The sequence below is a fragment of the Lepeophtheirus salmonis genome, chromosome 2 (genome assembly GCF_016086655.4).
Source record: "Lepeophtheirus salmonis chromosome 2, UVic_Lsal_1.4, whole genome shotgun sequence".
Taxonomy (NCBI): domain Eukaryota; kingdom Metazoa; phylum Arthropoda; class Copepoda; order Siphonostomatoida; family Caligidae; genus Lepeophtheirus; species Lepeophtheirus salmonis.
Window position 1 is genome coordinate 21,127,144 of NC_052132.2, and position 22,112 is coordinate 21,149,255.

Genomic DNA, 22,112 nt, shown 5'->3' on the forward strand with positions numbered 1-22,112 from the left:
GAATAAGGGACACGTCAATTAAGCAATGACAATTAGTAAATCACAGGGTCAAACATTTAAAAAATTGCTTTATATTTACTAAAATCAGTATTTTCATATGTTGTTTGTCAAGAGTGTCAAAAGAAAGTGCAGGTTTGATTATATTTATATCAAATAGATATAAGCAACAAAAAAAGTTGTATAAAAGGAAGTTTTACAATAGAAATTTACCCATTATATAATTATAGTTTATAGTAAATCGTTTTAGTTTAAAATTTTAACATAATAAGCAATTTTTCATTCGCTATCTTTAAGATAGATTGTTCGTGCTAGTTTTTTAAAAAATAATGTAAATTTTTTGGAACACCTTAATTTAATTATATTTGTAGCCATTTATCATCAATGTTGTTTAAATCCTCTGTTGCCAAAAGTATGCATTATGTATTAGCAACACTTTGGAAAGCAATAATGCTCTTCCAAGGAGTAAAAAAGAAGAAAAAAGAGTCAAAAGAACGAAGCCGTGGGTTTTTGATGTGGGATGTTGAAAAATATGGGAGAGAAATGTTTTTAGTCAAACGAGGCTTTTCAAGTTATATAGACATTGTGATATCGGATTTTTTTTTTGTAATTCCACAACAGGAACTTCATGGACCATTTGACTTCATAGGGAGCGTTCGGAAAGGTGAGTTTTGAATAATAATTTGAGACTATGTATTAAATTTTTTCTGGCTGAGTTTAATGCATGAGTTATATGTAATATGATCAAATTAGCTTTCGAAATAAGAGGAATCAACAAACCAATTGATGTTTGCAGTTGAAAAACAAAAAAAAACAGTATGTGCACTTTAGAGTAATCTTTGTCAAATTAGATTTTTTTTTTGCAGTAATAAATTGCTTCCGTGTTTAAAGAAACTGGTATAATTGTATTTATTATTTTTTATTTCTTTGAAAACACACTTTCTTCGATAAATAAATATGTCGATTCAAGAAAGAGAAAAATATATAACTTTTACAGTTTAAATTACATTTTTATAAACATATATCCTTGTTAGTAATCTCAGACTCAAGTATTGTTATTAAAATAGATACAATAATTCAGTCTAGCTTACATCTAAGGTAATAACAAAATTTGTTAAGTATTTAATTTTGCAGATAATTTAAGTTTGCAAAGTGATTTAGAACTCTGCTAATCTCATATGATTAAATATAGTAAGAAATAACTGTTTTTTACCATATATTAATTCACTTACTGACAGCTGAGTCACATCAGCGTATTGTTGTAAAAATACTTGTCTGATTAAATTTTCTAGAAAATAACAATTATTAATTTGAATTCAAACTTTATTTCGATTTGGAATCTTAATAACTAGTTAACAAATGAATAAAATATTACTTGATAAAGTTGTAAATTTTACATATTGTCGATATGAAAGAAAAACAAACCATAAAAAGGAAATTTGAAGAATGTTTGGGAGAAAAACAGCTTAGTTGTCATGGCGTTTATTAGCTTTGAGAGGAAGGAATTAACACAAAGTTTTGAGATTTGAACACTGTTTAGGCCACTTCACGTCCTTAATGTGCTTCTTCTTCAGCCACTACTTTGTTACCTTGGTCGTTTGCTTTGGGTTGTTATCTTGCCAGAAGAACCATTAAATAACCGATTTTTAGTGCCCTGCTCTAAGGAAAAGAGGTTGTTGCCCAAGATTTTCTGCTACATGACCTGTGTGCCCAACCTACTCTCGATGCCTTGAAGTCTTCCATTCTCATTAGGAGAGGGATCAAACTTACAAAATCGGCCAGATATCAAATATTTATTTTCTCCACTATAGGTGTTAAAATAGCTTACTGAATTTAATGGTCATTTTCTTTGGAAAAATAATTGTCTGATTATTTTTTTTATAAAATAACCACAACCTTGTTTCAATGCATTATTAGCTCGATTTTGAATTTTAAAGGTGAGTCAACAAATGAATGAAATATGAATACAATTTTATTTCGCTCCAAAGTAACCCAATACTTTTACTTATCAAGTATACTTTAAGTGAGTTGCGTTGTAGGCTTACAACTAAATTACAAGTTATAAAAAGGAAAAGCTCCATGAATGAACAAAATGTTGTCTTCTCAAGATTGTATTATAATGATGTAATTTGTGAAACAGACTACTGTACGGAATATGTAACTCGAAGGACATAATACAGTTTCTTATTTCTCAATAAATTCTGGGATAAACCTTTGAAAAATAAATGATATTAAATTAGACAAATTCATTCTATATTTTATGAGGAAAACGTAAATTTTTGCTTGACGCGAGAGATTTATTTTATATGTTTCCTAAATTACAAAGTGAAGTAATAAGTTAATTTCCAATTTGTTATAATTATTTTGGATACTCGATACTTTACATTTAAATATATTAGTAATTATCCAAGTTGTAGAAAATATGACCGAAAATTTGCGTCTGATTTTTTCTAGTTGGAAATCTGTATGTCACTTAAAGGCTTGTCACGGGGGTAATTTTGGTCGAGAAGAGATTTGCTAGGACTAGTTTGAAAGATAATTATTTTCTCTTTTGGTTGCCAAATTTGATCTAGTTTAACTCAGTAATATTGTGTTAGAGAATAGCAAATTTGTTATTTGTAGAATATTTTTCCCATTTGTTGATGCGTAAGATTTCGTGAGTTTTTATTGAATAATTTCAGTGTTTATTGTTGCGGAATTGGAATTATGGCGGATCCTACGAAATAACATTTGTATGGTAGTCTTATTTGTCAAACTACCTAACTGATTTCGGCCCATTTTTATGCTTATTTTTTTGTAAATATGGTTGCGTGATACAAGAAAAGTAACGACGTAAAATAAGGGTAGGCCTCTCGATCAAAATTGATTGTATGTCTCTTGACATACAATTAATTTTGGCTTATTTGAAGTCCAGGGCTTAAGGCTTTCGACGGCTTTGTACTATTTATTAAATAATTAAGTTTGTCGATAAATTCTGGGAAAACTGAGAAACAAACCCAAATTGATAGATAGATAAACATAAAAAAAGTACTTTTATCTATTCTTTATTTTATGTTATATAAGGAAAAACTCATCAAAAAAACTCCAGGTCTTAATTCAATTCAATAACTACATTTGTATTATAGATACAAAAATAAATTATGTAAGTACACATTAATAGTTCTTTTCATATATACATAATATTAATGATTAACATGTGCGTTCCGATAATATGTTTCAATTTTATACTTCCATAAATACATCTATAATGTACATCATATATATGTAGGGCAGACCAGACATAGTTGCCTCAACGCCCTATCCTCGAGCATAAAAAAACAACTAACCACAAAGTTAACATTACAATTGTATAATAAAATGCAGATTATTGTGGAAAAAATAAATAACTACACTATGCAACAGCATTTCCCCCCGACAGTTTAAACTAGGGGCGTCTGCAGAATTATATATTTATATTTTTGGGGGAGGCATGTTTTTTGGAATTTTTTATAAAAAACATTCACACCTTTTTACAAAAAATTTCAAAAATTTACAGCTATTAACAAAAAGTTATATATTTGTTTAAAATTCAAAAATCTGTAGCTTTTCACAAAAAAATTAAGAAATTGAATTTAAAATATTAAACTTTTTGAAAAAAAATTCAAATAGATCATTTTTTCAAAATAAAATACAATTTTTAAAAACAAAATTTAAATATTCACAGCTGTTCATAAAAAATCCTTCTTTTATATTTGAAATAATTGATTTGATGTAAGTAATCTGATTGACTTAAATAATATTTCATTTCTTAACTTTTACTACTTCTAAAATTTTCATTACTTCTTATAATTAGTCAAATAGTTTACTTGATTATACATGGCTCTGAATCAAATTTATACACAAAAAAAAAACAATTTAAAAAAAGGCTTAAACTCCAAATCTACTGAAATTAAACAAATTTAAAGATCATTTTCTAGTTCTATGACTTAAATAACATTTATTAATGTAAACTTTAGCAGATGACCTTTCCAAGACCTGAATTTTGATACAAAATGTTATTATTGTCACTTTTGTTTGAGATATTGGATAAAAATAAGGAAACATTACTTTTATGGAACCAAGAAAAGATTGTCAACTCTAAAAGATGAAGGCCGTGTCCATGGTGAACCACACTGTTATAATGGCAGCTCAGAGTGAATCCAAATTTGGATGGGAAGTGCGGCAGATATTCTTCTCTAAGATACCTCATACTGAAAAGTCAGGGTTCAAGGCTGGAGTAGGGCCACATGGAGTCTGGCCAGAAGTCAACCATATTGTTGCTAAAGAAGTATTGGTGTTTCTTGGTTTCATAGGGCTGTAATGGACTAATTGATGTTATAGACAACTTTCAGCTTTCTTAGCACTCACACCAGTGCAGAGGAGATTGCACCGACGTTGCCGCTTTGGTTGTTGCTCCGGCACTTTTAAATTTAAAGACATGGGATAAAAACAAAATTTGTTTATTATTGTTTCAGCTATCGTTTGGTTGCAACTTGAAACTTTGTAATTAAACGCCACTGCAAATTTTGGGCCACCTCTCTGTTTAGTTGCAAATCAAAAAGGGTTGCAACTGTCCCTATAAAATATATGTTTATTACTGAATGAACTGAGATTTTCGATTAGTAAAATCTCAAAAGATTGATTGGCCAAAAAATAAAATAAATCTACCTTGATAAAATACTTTAGATTGGATTTCCTGTTATCAATTGTTGAACAATCTCTTCAAGTCTAATAAAAAATCATTTCATTGTCAAGTCTGAAATTGAAGAGGAAGAAAACTCCAATTTCAAAGCTTGGAAAATATATTTACCTACATACGTACACTGACCGTTATCTGCTTTTCACCTTTAAAAAAAGTAATGAATTAACTTTCATCAGGAGGAGAGGATATAAAATTAATTTTTCCAAGTGTTGATGCAGTTTATCTAAGATAAACAAAGTATAATAATTAACTCCTGTAAAGGCTAACACTAAAAAAATGTTAATTGAATGTTTACCCACGAATGGTTCATGAGAATGGGTACGATTAAAAGTAGCCATTTCGAATTGATTTTCCTCCCACAGTACTTTCCTTTAATATAGAATATCTTGTTTTTATGTAGAACTTGAACTTCTTTGTAATGGAAACATGATTTTCATTAATTAAAATTCATTATATTTCTCTCGATGCAATCCATTTATATTTATTGTATCTCACAACATTTACTCTAAAAAATAAAGCAGAAAAAAAGACCAAAATCTCAAAACAGTTCACCCATTCTTCACCTAACTGTAGAATTATTTGTAATAATTGTAAATAGTACCTTGTTCACAATTTAATAGGGAACAAATTCAAATTCAACTGGCTAACGTTCATAATACTGATAAGGAGAAAAAAAACAGAAAAGACGATAGTTGACTACAAAATACGCCGTAAATTTTAATCTTTGTGAGGTAAAACGGTAAAAACAATGAAAAAATTATTAGATAATATCTATCTAAGGACAATTATGAACTTTATTGTGCACATTGTGAAAGAAATTCCAAAGGCCCATAAAAATAAGCAGAATAAAAAGACTATGCAAATAATACACATTATGCAAATAGTAAACATTATAATATGTAATTGAGTAAAGGATATTAAAAGAAGGTATGTTCTTAAAAGATAATGTTTTACACAGCTTGACCGTGAGTTTCATACACATAAAAGGCCATAAAAATATTTGAAGTGAATGAATGCAATTAAGTAAAACCTACTATGCTTCTGGGTATAAATATGAAAATGAAAATTTTCATTTTTCTTAATATTATTTAGGTATTTATCCTACAAGTATCAAGGAGACAGAGGAATTTTTGTTTAGGGATAAAATATTCGGAGCTAATGAGATTAAGACACTTAATAGGGCTGTAATTACCAAGAGAAAAGGGGCTAGGTCATCAATTTTTTTTTCATTATAAGCAACAACTCTTACAGGTTTTGAGGAAAAAATTTCTTCAAAAGAAATAGAAAAACTTCCATCTGAAGTCACTGAATCTATTAAAATAACGCTTGAAACCGTGGCAACTCTGATAATAAAGTACAAAAGCAAGATTTTCTGTTCCTTGGTGGACCAAGGAATTAAGCAATTTTGAGGATGGCTGTCAGGAGGGCTGAAAGACAAATACGCAAAACGCAGAGTTCCAAGGATATAATTGCTCATTATGGAAGTAATCTCAATGCATTTTAGCAATGCTACTCTTTATAGACAAGGCCGGAATGAAAATGTGAATGAAGGGACAGAGACAAAATAGGACCATTCATGCTATAAGGTTAAAGGATATGAATAATTCACTTGTGGAGTAAGTATTTAGCTCATTCAAAAAAATTTAAAAACCTGGACCTAATGGCTTAGCCCTATTATTTTTAAAGATTTATCAGATGAATAGTATAACAGGATAGCTTTTATATTTAAGTTATCACTTAAATTTTCCTATGTTCCTAAGAAATCCAAAAGCATACAGACCAATTACCCAAGCGAACGCAATAGTTAAAGGACTGGAAAGATTGTTAAAGTGGTTGATAAGGTAAAAAGCGCCGTTGACATTGAGGTAGCATTCAACAACTTTCCTTACGGTACCATGGAAAATCTTTTGAAAATAATGCTATTAACCCATGCTCAATTCAATGGTACAAACATTACTTGATAAACAGAGAAATGACCTGTTCTCAAAAGGGAGTAATTTTCTTCTGCAATCCAACAAAAGGATGCCGTCAAGGGGGAATTCTATTACCATTCGTATGGAACTGCGCCATTCAACACATTTATTCAACCTAGCCCGGGCACATTACTTACTATTGGTCTTGCAGATGACAAAGCCTTGTTGATTACTGGGATTGATCTGACTTCAATGGCTGATATAATTCAAAATCGAGTAAGCGAGATGAACTTGTGTAGATCTCAAGTTTAGTAGGTCAAAGACTAAGGGCATATTATGTACCTAGGCAGATAAAGTGAGTTTTCCTGAGATTAAAATAAATGATACAGTGATAGAGTGGGTAGATTAATACAAATACATGGTGTTATAATTGACCGACGACTGGGATGGAACCCTCATATCGATCATATCATTCAAAAAAATGTATTGTTTGTTGCAAGAAACTTAGTTGGTTTCCAATGGGTATATACGTCCAATGGATTTGAGAAGTATGCATGGAATCAGTGTTATATCATTGGGCAGTCATATGGGCACCTCGGATCATAGAAAAACAGGGAATATCATTAAGTTTCGAAGGGTCAATAGAGTAGTCTGTCTCTTGATTTGTAGAGCGATGCGATCAACACCAACAAAAACAATAGAGATTACTTTTAATATGGAACCTTTATACATTAGAATTAAAAAGAAAACATGTGATGACAACTAAATTAAGAATTATGAATGATGTTCCAATCACATGGATTGCACAGTCAAGAACAAAAGGAGGACAAACCTTCTCCAACAAAATTTAGATAAAATACTCCACAAATTTAATGCACCGTTAGAAAACATAGTTCATAAACCTTATAACAGTCCTTCTTTTCGGACTATAGAGAAATGTAAATCTGCTAATCCTCGATGTGTAAATTTTTTCACTGATAGATTAAAAATTGAAGATAAGGTTGGGTATTGCTAGTGTATTTCGTGTGGGAACAAATCTATTCTTGACGGCTATGAAAATTTAAACGTGTGTGACAAAGTGTTTCAGGCGGAGTTCGAAGAAATTTTTAAAGCATTGTAAGCGCTTGTTGGGATGGAAAAGTATTCAGGTTGCCCATTGGTTTTTCATACTGATAGTATGGATGCCATAGATTGTCTGTCAAAAAGAAAAAGAAAACAAGAGGAATTTTTACTTGACAGCAAGAAAGGATATTAGCTGAAGATTGGCAGATTGAAAGGTTTTGTAACCATGTTATGGGTAAAGGACCATAACAATAATACTGGCATTGAATATGTGGATGCACTAGCTAAAATGGGAAGTGGAATGACTGAAAAATCGACATTGGAAGTCCCACTGGTCACAGTAAAAACTGAAATAAGAAAATAAAAAAATATGTCTGGTCGAATGAGTGGTGTGGTGATTGAAGTTGGGGGCAAAAAAAAAATTACTTTTTTCCTCGTCTTTGTGAGAGACGAGCTGGTATAAATAAATCGGAGAAATTCCGTTTGTCATTCTTTTTTTACAAAATCGAACAAATATATATGTTGTGTCATAAGTATAGATTGCGACTTAACCCTTATTCTCCCAGATAATATTTTTTCTTCAAACTTAATGTATATGAGTTTCTCTTACATTTATGCTCAATTTGAAATATTATGTCTGTAACTTAAATGGTTTGCAAAATATTGCAGATTAGTTTATGGCAACAATAGTAAGATAGTAACCCCAAAAATATATATTTAACTTTTATATAATTTTATTTTATGGTGATAAAAATCGATTTCTTGCAATAATTATTATCTTTGCAATGTATTGTAATTTATAAAGCTAGAAAAGAAGACACCCACATGGAGCTCCAACAGTTGATTCCCCGTTTATATTTCTTCTTTTGTCGCCTTCAGTTTTTTCTAGTAAGGGATCTGTTCTATTATATCAATTTCCTTCTTTATGTGAACATTTTTTTTGTCACAGCTTTTTGGTTTTGTACTTTCAGATACCACACAATTTTCTTCTTATCACTATAAATTTTACTTCCTTATGTATCCTCATTCATTCATTCATCTCATAGAAAAAAAAAATCCACATACAATAGCATAAAACTGAATTTAAGAAACATGATAAAATTTCAACACTTAAATTGTTGAGAAAATCTATAAAAACAATGTCAAAGAAACAAAAAATATTATTAAAAAAAAATAAAAAAAGAACATGCGCAAAAATATGGAGGGAGTATCAATTGACTCTTAACCCTAAAAAAAGACAGTATTAACAGTTAAAATGTTTTAAAATACCTTTCTCACTATTTCCAAGACTCCACATTCGTAAAATAAATGGAAGGATACTTGTTACACAATATGCAAAGCCTACCGAATAATTATTCTTTGTAATTATTTCCAGCATTAATTTTCTTTTGCCAGCAAATATCCATGCAAGGAACATAAATACAACACTTGTTCCCAAATCATATCTTTCAACAACTGCTTAAACAATGCTTTACAAAATTACTTTGAAATATGTAATCAAATCTGTTTCTACATATTGAATAGTAAATTTTTAAGCCCTACCTATTTTTTCAAATAACTTTTCTTCCTTCGAAGAATGTATACCCCGATATAACCAATATACCGATGAAAATCTTTTTCTTATTCTTGATTATCAGAGTGACTTAAAAATTTATCGGAGAACTATAAAAATTTGAATGTTTTTAAATTTGTCAAAATAAAACATCATCAAAGAACAGTTCAAAGATATCATAACATAACATTTTATCTGAAAAGGTTGAATGCTGTCTTTGAAATGTGGAGATTTCCAACGCAATATACTCGACGTTTTCCATTTGGTGCTCTTAAAACTCACATTATCAATAAGAAGATATGATCAAAATGCTGTTGCTATAATCTTGTTTATAATAATGTCGAAATTTGTTAGTGGGATGAAATCTTGCGTATTCCTGATAAATTAATCAAAATGTCATTCACAGAAAGGAATATACCTTATAAGATAAATAAAAAGAAATTTTTACATAATAGAGTTATTCTATGAAAAACTTCGATGTTTTTAATAATTACGAAAGTTTTGAAGGAATATAATTCATATTAATGAATACCTATTAAAAAAATATTTTGTTATATAATATTTTCCAAAAACAACGTTCAAAGAAAATAATATCTCACAATTCTTTTGAAGAGATGTTTCTTTGATTAATTAATTCACAATTTGTTTGTACCTTGAAAAACTAAAGTAGAGGACATGGGAAATATGCTTTCATACATCTTTATTGAGTAATTAAACTAATGAAAAAAGTGTCAAGTACTAATATTTACAAAACTAAAGATTTTGTTTTACAAGGACATCCAAAATATGAAACTTAATTAAAGCTAGAAGGGGCACTTGGTTAAGTGTAAACCGTTACTTAAGGGTATTTCTCCTAGCTCAAAATGTTCAAATATTATGGTAGATTATGTATTTTACCTCTCAAAATTTAATTACCTCATACTGTGACCATATATAATCTTTGTACCAATTTATATCAACATGGATCAGTAAGTTTTACCGTAATTCTAGCGATCAACAGACAAAAAAAAGCAAAAGCATAACTTCTATTTACTTCTTCGTTCGCGGAGGTAATAATTCTAAAAAATATTTTGGGTGTAGCTAAGTGTTAAGCGCAATAAGAATTTTTACATGAGCAATGTGCTATCTCCTGTTCAATAAATCAACTATTCTTTTACTAATAAAGAAGCATATGTAGTAGTTTTACTGTACTTTTGAGTGATACAAGATTTTTTATTAGTTATTGTTTAGTTATTTATTAGTATTATTTTTAGTTGCACTGATTCAGTATAAGTAAACAGTAAGAAAATTACTCCACTTGATCTAGGAATTGTCTTTAAAGTCTTGTGTGAGTATTCATCTATTAAACAGCACGTTGTTTTATCAATTAAAACGACGTGTCGTTTACTAAAAAAATACTCACATTCAAATTTGTCTTTCCTGTCCTGGATATGAAAACGTATTTGGGAGTAAAGATATCAAACCTAGGGTCATTGAGATCAAGAAAATAATTTTCCCGAGCGCGTTGTACATTGAGCTGCATCATTACCTTAATTAGTGTTTACTCAAACATTTTTAATTTTGATTATTCCCCTTTGCATAAAGTAGAGCTTACTAAAAAAGAAAATATTTCGGGGGAGTTAGTTTAATTTTCCAAAAATTGCCTACTTGAGTAAAGTGGTGTGTGCTTTTGAATTCGGTAATACTTGAATCCAACACTATTATTTTGCAATTGTAATGTAAATTTTGTTTTGATGTTCGAGCAAACTGACTTTGATATAACTCTACTCAATTTCCCCTAACACATAAATATATACTATGTTCTATTTCTAGATACGTGACTTTCCATGTAACAGTATTTTAGTAAGTTGCATTTACGAAATTACATACTTCTTAATTGTTGTTATTACGAGTATATTTGAAGACGCAATAAAACTAATGTGTTTCAAATTTATCGTCAACATCTTGTAATGAAGGAATTAAGCATTGAAAGAGGAAAATAGTGAGTTAGCGGGAGTCAAAATATGTACATACAAGATGTGCATAAATTGAGACTAAAATGTAAAAACATATTTATCGTTCAATATTCCTAATACTTTATACATCAAATAGAAGTTATTTGTTTGTTTTAGACTTTTTGTAGAGGTTAAAAAAATATAATTTGAAGATTCGTCTCTTTTTGTAACTAAAGCCAGCCATCCCCGTCATAAAAGGCCTCAAAACAAGATAAAAGTGCAATTTAATGTTGGGCCGAAAGTTCATAATTATTTTTGTTTGCATGCATTATTATTCATTTATCAGATCTCATAAAAGAGTCAGGTTGAGTGACGTCATTTAACTAAATTTCAAATTTGACTTGAAAATTGAGAGCCTTGGCATAGTTTCGTTCGAACAGAGTTTGTATAAATAATTATATAATTGATAAGACACCATATATAATTTTATTATTTTTAATTTTTAAAAGAATTAATTCTATTGGACCAAAGCAATGAATTTACAGAAAGTAATGTGAATAAATCCAATAATAATGATAATGACTAAAAAATAAATCTGATGACTTCTTATTGTGTCATTCTATGTCAAATTGACCATAGAATTTAACATGCCACTCAGAGATTTGATAATTTTTAGCACACAAACTTAAATTTATGTGTTGATCAAGTATGCCAAATTTCAGCACATCATTTTGAGTTGCTCAGGAGATATAAATACTCGTTCCAAAATCTCCACCCTTGCTTTAATGTATTATTTCTTGACACTACTGTTCTTTATATATTATTTTACCCAAACCTTTTGAAATTTGGTACTTCATTATTTTGAAGTCTGAGAATTCCAAAATACAAAAAAAAGTATAATATTTAAATGTCCTATCATTTCTATTTTACTCAAAAAAAAAAAAAAATCTGAAATACACTGGCAAGAACTTGATCAAGTATAAAAGAAAATTGACACAATCTTATGAAACTGAGACTTTGTCAACATGATTCACATATTTTAAAGGTATCACCGTGTCAAAATCAGTTTGGTTTTTTTATCATAGCTTTTAAGGTAGGACCTAAAAGTAAAGTTACTTTTCTCTGGAAATGGGATCAATTTTAAGTACGTATTTATATCAGGAATGCATTTAATGATTTTATAGACTTACAAAAGAAAATTGAACAACATATGTATTTAAAAAAATACAGTTTGTAATACTAATTCATCAAATATCCTCCATTTTATGTTTTGTAAAAAATTAAATAATTGCTTTGTTCATCTAAAAATACACATTAAAAAATGTGGAATATAAAACAGTTTCAATAATTAATAAATATTTTCATTTTCAATATATCCTGTGGTACTTTGATTCCGCAAGAATCCGACAGTTAGATAAATCAAACTATCTAGCTATTCAAATAAGGTTTAATGGTACTACATCAATTTCTAAATTAATAACGAATTCTGTAATTAAATATCGAGGTTTCAATTAATGGTTTTTTGTATGTTCTTATTATTTATTTACGTAAGAACGTTAAGAAACTTAAGGAATGCCTTTCACATTAACAGAATACAAATTCAGAGTAAAAAAATAAGTAGAAAAATTGAAAAGGGAGCAAAAAAATTTATTTGCTTGATTCGATATTTCTGTATGAATCCGAGATATTTTTTTCTAGACATAGATAATGGTGAGATGAAGAAATGTACACAGTTGGAAATTTCTAAACAAGGATTTAGCAAGTGAAAGTTGGAGATGTCTAATTCTGTACCAAACATGTTTTGCTCCATGATAACTTATTGTAAAAATATTCTATCTTCTAAATTCTACAAAATTAAATATTATTTTCTCCAACTAATATTTTAGATTATGAAATCGCAGGTATAAAATATAATGATACCACATGGTTCAATTTGTTCACTGATAGTATCATTCCTATGTGACACCTACTAAGGACAAAACTTTATATTTATTAAAATATCCTTATGCGCTGGATAAACATCCCAAATAATTCATTGCATTACAATTATAAGTACAATGTAACGTACGGTTAAGATCGGAAAATATTCAATCCTAGGTCGTGGTCACTTCTGTATTTGTCATAACTCTTTTTTTGCAACATGTTTTTGTGTAAAAATCATTGGATATATAAAGAAAGTAACGTAGGTTTAAGATCAGAAAATATTCCATACTAAATCGTGGTTATTTCTGTATTTACATTACACTTTTTTTGTACCATATTTTTATGTAAAATCATTATCTGTTTATGGACATTTTTTTCAATCAGTTACGTTTAAAATATGTTTATTACTCGCTTTGTAACTTTGAACTTTTCTATGTATATGTACCACTAGATAAATATATGAGAATGAAAAAAATAAAAAAATATCGTTTCTAATTATCGATTAATGAACTCTTTTTAACAACGGATAATGATAATTATATCCATATTGGCCTTCAAAGAAACAAAAGAATAATAAGAAAAATTGAAGAAGATCTACCGGGAAGGGAATAAGACTTTCAGTGTAGTTTAGAAAGTTCTAATAATAAAATTGGGCATATTGAAAAGTTTTTTTATTATATTTCAAACAAGATATTAGCAAAAAATTTATTTCATTTTTGGACAAAGATGTACTTAGAAAGATTGAAGATTGTTACTTTAATTCCCTTGATTCCACAAAAAAATAACATTTTTTTATAATACAATCAAATCTGGATAAAGAACATTTTTATTGTCAAGATGAAAAGTCGACCAGATGTTAAATAAAACGGAGTTATAAAAAATAACATTTTACGGATAATTATTTAATAAGTAATTTTGAATCTTCCCATTTCGAGACAACCAGTGTTTGATTAGATCCTGTTTTTAAAGATCATCCTGGATTTTCAGCTTATCTCTTAGATAAATTATTTTTCTGGGGGCATTCATGATATGTTTCTGTATTGATTAGAAAGTAATGTTAAAAGAATTTAAAAAAAAACCCATTAGGAATAAAAGTGTTGGCACCAGCTAAAGATTTGTATCTATAAAAAGAAAAAAAATAATCAGAGAATCTTCATTTCCATGAATTTGTATGAAGTTGATATCAACAAAGGGAAGAAAAAGTTGACTTTATCCAGATTTTTATGTTGTGTTTTTTCTGTGGCAAGTATTTTTTGTATAAAAAATTGGTATTTGAGATAACACACTCTATTGATATAAAAGGATGCATGTAGATCTGTAACCATATATACATAGTTTTTAACTTTGGAAAGTACAAACCCATTTCTGAAAAGTCAAGAAACTTGAAAAAAGTTAACTGGGATCCTATGATGTGGAATATAATTATAGATTCCCTCTTGACCGAGTTTAAAGAAGGTGTATTACAAGTTGTAGGTTATGCCGATGATCCTTCTATTAATAAGTGATAAACCTCCTGTTACCCTTGTCAATGGGATGCAGAATGCTATAAATTTGGTTCTGGAATGGCTGAAAACAAATGGTCTCACCTTTGATCCATCAAAATCAAGTGCTATAGTCTTTTCAAAAGCAAATGAATTAAGATCTAAATATTTTCCACAATTATATATGGATAGAAAAGCTATAAAATATGCAACACAAATTGTTAGGTGTGTTGTTTGATCCAAGACTCACTTGTACTGAACACCTGAAAGAAAAATCTGCAGAGTGTTCCCGTATCATGTTCCATATATGGTATTCATGGCTTCGTAGATCAGATAAAGTTATCTGTTCTACGAAGCCATGATCAGACCTATCATCATCTATAGGAGTCTTGTATGGGGCAAACGGTTATTACAAAGAAACGTGGAATAAGGAAATAAACCCCCATTCAGTGAAAATCCCTCTTTGGCATGACTCATACCCTCCAATCAACACCAACAACAGAAATATAGGCTGTGTTGGGCATCCCTCCCCTCGATTCCTACATACAAACGCAAGGAACGAAGTCTAGATAGAGAACAAGGCATTTTCTACGGGCACCTGGGATGGCGTCGTTGACCTTCCAAGGCGTCGTGGGTAGCGTTTCCTTAACGATAAAATATTTGATCAAGTTGAATTTAATAAAGTTAGTGACTATATAATCGGCAATTGTATCTGGTACGACAATCACCAAGTTGAACACCTGATACAATTACATATACAGACGGATCCAAAGATGAGAAAGGCAACACAGGTGCTGGATGGCCAATTACTGAAGGTGACATGTCAATTCATCAATCATCAGCATCATTATATAACGAAGCATAGGTCTTCCAAGCAGAAATCATAATCTTAACCAAGACATTTTCTACATTTTTTTTATCATTCTAATTTCCTTAATTGTAGAGAACAATAAATGATCGCACCTACACTGTTTTTTAACTACTATTGATATTATTAAACTTCAGTAAATAAACTTAAAAAAGGAAAACCTTTCTTCCTTTTTTTCTTATTAATTATCCTTTTAATATAATAATAATTTAAATTTAGAATGTAAATATTGTATTTATATTCTAACAAGAAGAATAACTATGTTTAGAGTGGTGTTGCAGTACAACCCCCCCCCCCCTCTCCCCTAAAAGTAATTATAAATTAACGTCAAAATCAGATGGCCCTTTAGTACATATATCAAGTTTTACTGCGTAGTACGTCATTGTTGTCCACGAATAGAGGGGGATGTAAGGAACTGATAATGCTACTTAAGACTTGGACAGATCTGCTAAGGAAAAATATAGTTCAAGAATTACCTACAGGAACAATATTTGTAACTGGGAAAACTAAGTCAATTTAAAAAAAAAAGTAGTTGATATTTAAAAATTGACGAACTATCTATGTATTTATATGTGTAAAGTAGTTAGTAATTTATATTATTATATAGGGATGATAATTAGTAAAAAAGAAAATAAGTGAAAACGAAAATTATTGTTATTTTTCTTCTTCTTTTCTCTACAGAAGTTAAATAATTTCTTCTTTATTTAATAAACGGTCTAGGCGCCATCTTTTACTGTTTGATACAATTAAAGTAAGTGAAAAGACAAAAAAAAAAAATTATACATTAAGATAATTTGATAATAGAAATATATATATATATACTTTTCAATATGTTTTTTATAAAACCCATAGTAAAAAATGTTTTGCTTCATACAGTTTGGAAATTGCAATAGTACTAGAGGTAAACTATAACCAAATTTGGTAAAATTTTGTATTTGAGTTCTACTTACCTAACTGCAGTACAAAAATTAGGTTCTGCTAATTTTGATAATAATGGGGTCACTGCATCATCCTAATGCATATCTGTACTAGTTTATAATGTACATACATATGTACATAATGTGTATGTACTATGGTAAACAGCAATAAATTCTTAGCTAACAAAAAAAAAAAGCTATTTTATTAAATTCGGCTTTTAATGTATTTATCAAACGACTTTTTTATACATATTAATGCTCTATTTCATTATTAGAATTACCTTTTTTTAGGAAAAGCTATCTTTTTTATGGTTTTTGTAATAGATGGTGTTTATATTTCATTTAAGGACTTTTTTTCAAAAACAATGTAATAATATTTATTTTTATTTTTAAAATGACCTTTTTTTCATTTCTTTTCTTAAGGTCTTTTATAAACATTTTTCTTTGTATATATATTTATATATTGAAATTTATTTTATCAAATTTGTCCAGTTACGATAGGGCTCTGGGGAACCTTCTCCTTGTGCTTCTAAAGCAATTGGCCCTGGCTACATTCCAAATAAAAACTTTTTCTGAAGTTATGTCATAAAAAGTCATAACTCTGAGAAATAACTCCCCAAGAAAATAATACTCGAACTTTCTTTGCAATAACGGTGTACTCCAAACAAGACATCTACAGGTGATGATAGGTCTGATCACGGCTTCGTAGAGCCAGATAACTTTATTTGTGGCTAACAAATACAAAACTCCGAGGAAATAAGGAAAATATAATTGGGTTTCCCATTATGAACTTACAATAGAGAAAATTCAGATAAATACAAAAACCACTCTTTACAACATTGAATTGAATTAAAAGTCTTTGTAAAAAGTTAGACAGCCAGGCATTTGGACTTCCAATGCAGTTTTGCATTCCCTAGAAAAGTTTGGATTGATTTCAATTTTGGGAGGAGAACAAGAACTTCTAGAAAGCCTTATTCGAGTGTATGAAGTAGGATATCCCTATTTTTATAGTTGGTGAAATTGTAAAGTGATTTGTGTCAGACAGAAAGAGAGACGTGTAGAGTTATGGGTAATATTGCAGAACTCCTTAACGTACTATTGTCACAAATTTCTAATTTATCGAGTTGCCTTGTCCTCTCTTTTCATGTGTAAATGCATGGAGAGTCAAGAAGAGAGGTTAATTTTGTCTGTTTGTGTTAAAAGGAACTAGAAACATCTTTTCCCTTTTCGTTACTGTTATGATAATATACTCACGTTACAAAAAATCTTTGAAACATAGGTCCATAAATCATATTGAATGAGGTTGAAAACCATCATATTGGGTCATAGCGACGTCCACTCTTCATCAGAATGCTTGAAGAATAGAGCTCATAATTTTAATGATCCAGAAGGTCTTATATACCTCAAGAGTAAATGAAAGTACGCTTCATGTAGCATTCTCAAGGATGATAAGACGGAAAGTCGATATCATGAGGAGCATAGAAAAGACAAATCACCTCTAAAATTATTGATGCACGTTAATCACGTTATTTACAGAGTTATTTTGAATAAAAATATTTTAGTTTTATTGTTTATTAACAATGGTTAGGTAGTTGCGTATTATTAGTGATGAAAATCTTTTGTATTTTTAGCTCATCTATTTTTGGAGTTGCTTAACTAACGAATGAATTTTCTCTTCCTAAGCTATTGCCATTATTATTTAACCAGGGGTAGATACCAACATCGCCCAATGCAATGAGAAGAAAAATGTAAAATCTTGGGATGATTGACGAGTACATTAACCTTAAGAGCGCTCACTAATAACAACAAACAGAATTCATTTTAACATACCATGGTTTATATTTCAATCAAACATCATATACTGATATGCACATAATCATAATATACATAAGAGACCAATAACAAAAAAAAAAAAAAAAAAAAAAAACATTTTCCTGGTATACATAAAAGTAACTTTTTTCTCCATTATCGGGAAAATGGTTCACGATATAGCTTTTTATGTCTTATAATTTTTTCAAGATGACTTAATTTGTACTAAGAAATATTATTGTTTTTCCGAAAAAAGAATATATATAATGTCAATCACAACGCAAATCAGTTGAAAAGAAAACATATATAACGTGATGCGTGCAATGTTCTTATATTTCTCTTTTTTTCACTAGATTTTTTTTGTTATATTTTCATTTTGTTTAGTTGTTAAAGTTTTAAAGTGGCAATTAGATCTTTTGGATTAAAAAATAGTTAAAAATAGTAAATTATATGCCAAATTGAGATATGGCTAGGGATAGTTCAACGACTTTAAATTGCTAATTTATAAAAAAAAGGTTTTATACTCAACTATCATCAATAATTTTTTGTTTTGTTGTACGCAATACATATTTTTTTAATTTATAACTTTTTTAACATAAGATAATTTATACCATAAAAATAATAATTTTTACTCTATGAAGCGTTATTATGAAATATATATTATCAAATAGTTTTCTTTTTTTCTTCTAAATACTAAGATAGCATCTATACATATTTTTTTTCGAGTCCGAGTACATTGATTGATGCTCATCAACGACATGAAATAAGAATTGAAGCTGCGATTCATCAGTTGTTAAGGATTCACTGTATTTTTTATGCGTCTCACTTTTTGTTCTACATAGGCATTGATAACTTTTGAAACATTATTTCAAGGGGTTTCTTTTAATCATAGTTACTTTGTTATAATTTTGGTTCGACTTTTAAAAGCTCTCTAGGGTGTTTCAGCATCTGAAACTTTTTATAAATTCAAAATGATGATATAGGAAAAGTCAGAAAGCCATTCATGAAGAAGTCAATTTATTTTCAGTCCATTGGGTATTAAATACGCCATTCAGATGTAACTTACATTGAGATAGTATTGATTTTTTCATAGTGTCTGTTTTTTTTTTTTTTTTTTTTTCTCGCTTGAAAGGAAACTAAAAAGTATTGCATGGATTATTTTTACTAAATATTATTATTAATAATTATAGTACGATGGTAATACTATACCGAATGGATTTAAATTGTAAACAAAATGACTCCAGATGTACATTTGTCCAATGATGCTTCAGGAAAGGAGAATTGAAATTCGGGACACCTTTGAAGGACCAATAAATGGAACTGATTTTACATCCTAAGTTAAGAAATGACATAACCAAAACAAAAAAATATTTTTTTTGCAGGAGGAAAATGGGAAAATACAAAAACATTACATGTAACACGCTCTAGATTTATGAGTTTTCTCTTCAAATATTTTTCATTGCAACGAATAAAGGAATAGTTTTTGATCTACAATAAAGTACTTTTTGGGAAGTTTGGCAAAACTTTGGTAGTATGGATTTTTAAGTATAAAGAAATACAAAATTATACTTTCAATTTATGGAAATTATATAACCATTTATATATAGTATATTTTGTATGGGAAATTCCACTCATCTTGAAAAGGAATATAAAGATTAAAATATGTTTTTATAAGATTTCATTTGCCAAAATCAATCAATACTTTTAACTGGAAATTTTTAAAGTCTATTAATATAAAGAGTATTCAATCCTTTTACAAATTTGAAATCTACTAAAAGCCATATTCATTTTTTTGCAATATTTTCTGATAACAATATCATCAAATCTTAAAATATTTGTTAATGAACGGCTGTATTTTATAAATTATATTTCAATACACAAGAAAAAAATAATATTAATTAGTTTTAAATGTTTCATTAATTAATGAGAAATTACCTGAAAATAGCTTCTTAGAATAAAAAAGAAAACATGCATTATAAAATACGATTTCTGTATTCCGTATAACGCGCATCACGTTGCCCTTTTCCTTCATATTATATTTGCAGTTTTATATTCACAGGACAAAACCACAGAGAAATATTATTCACATAAGTTCCACTTTAAATTTTTAGATTCATTGAGTAGGATAATAATATCAGATATAAATATTTATTTTTCAAAAACTTCAAAAGATGCATTTTTATACCTTTAAGGCACATGATGTAGGATTTAATAATTAAAAAAAATGATACTTTGGTATGTGAAAAAGTAAGAAATATAGCAATATAAACGAAAGTATTCTAAACGAGTGTGATAATATGTGGGAATATTTTAGAATTACAAAATAGTTGTTTTTTTAAAGAAGTTTAATATATAAAATGTGGCATATCTTGGACTTAAATAAATAATTTTGGCCTCAATTTATATATTTTAAAGACTCAACACTGTCATTGTAAAGATTTGGACTAATTTTAGTATGAGATTGCGTTAATATATTGATCATTTTGTAGATGCTTTCAAAAAACATATTGTAATCATCAATAGCATAATTTTTGGTTTATAAAGATTATTTTTATGTTTCTTGATATGAAAGCAATCAAAAACAAATCATCTCAGTCCATGCGCAAAAATAAATAAATTTGTTAACTAATGTAAAGAAAGTAATCTAGGAAAAAAGTATTTTCTTATAATAAAATGGCTTATTGTGTATATGAGTATGCATTGAATTTTATATATAAACGTTTAGAAATTCCTCTCGGATATGTTAATCAAGAAATATTGTAGAGCTCTTATTAAGACTTTAATCACACTCAACTAAACTAATACATGCAATTTTATTAAGTTTCTAAACATAGAACTTTTGTTATTGTGTGTTTTCCTGTAGGGAAATGGAACTCATTAAAACAAAAAGACTTAGTTAGAAAAAACAGCAGACAATTCATGTATATCTAAAAAATATCATTTTTTCTTGATATTAGTGCTTATCAAATTTTCAAACTCTTTAGAGTATTTTTGAGTATCTGCACCACCCACACTCATTTTATTAGAGATAAATATTTCTTTTTTATTTATAAAAAGTATTTATATGTCCTTCTTCTGAACTTGCTTTAAATCTCCCCCCCCCCTCTTTATGAGAGAGGTGAGAAAAGGTACTTATATGTACTGCAAGTCGAATTTCGAGTCTTTACTCACAATTACAAGTCTTTGAATATTTTCATCGAGCACAGTTAATATAAACTGCAGGAGCAGTAAAAAAAATTACTTTCCAAGTCGAGATGCGAGTTAATATTAGTAATATTTCAAGTTAAATTGAGTAAGATACCTCGGAACATTTCTTCTCGATATGAAGGTGGCTGAATAGATATTGTAATGAGACATACATAGTTACATTACAGGCAATTCATTTCTTTATTTCTATATTGGCCCCTATCAAAAAATTCTTTATTTTATCATTTTAAAAATAGCAAGCATACTTAATAAATTTGGAGTACAAGGACTCCTTTACTAGGTGTTATTTTAAAGATTTGTGGTATGTATTAAATTTACAATTCAATGATTTTTTAATATTGATCCTGTTCTGTTCTGAATAAAAGTTCTAAGACTCTAGTTAACTACTAATTAATTATGGGCTTAAAATGAGCTTGATATAAATCTGAGAAGTCGAGCTGGACTTGATAATAAAATCAAATTCCTTTGACATGAGAGCAATGAATTTAACTACGATACCAAAGACTTTGGACTCTGTTTAGGCTTTCAATTTAGATACTTAATCGCAATTAATTACTGGTTAATACATCAGTTTGGGCATGGGTAGCAGACAAAGAAGTAAGATTAGTGAAAAAAATGCGTGAGGTCTTGTTTGGACTTTTTTGAAATGTTTGGTAATTATGATCGAATTATTGATAAATATGTAAAAAGATTTTTATAAAGGTGTAATTATTTCCATTTTCTGTTTTT

General features: G+C 28.8%; 1 protein-coding gene across 1 annotated transcript in view; it reads left to right on the top strand.

Moving 5' to 3' along the window:
* Positions 1 to 553: 553 nt before the first annotated feature.
* LOC121113868 (uncharacterized) overlaps positions 554 to 22,112 on the top strand; it is a 100,796-nt gene continuing 79,237 nt past the window's right edge. The window contains exon 1 of the mRNA XM_040707734.2: positions 554 to 661. The gene's annotated coding sequence lies outside the window, so the exon portion shown is untranslated. The remainder of the gene's footprint in view (positions 662 to 22,112) is intronic.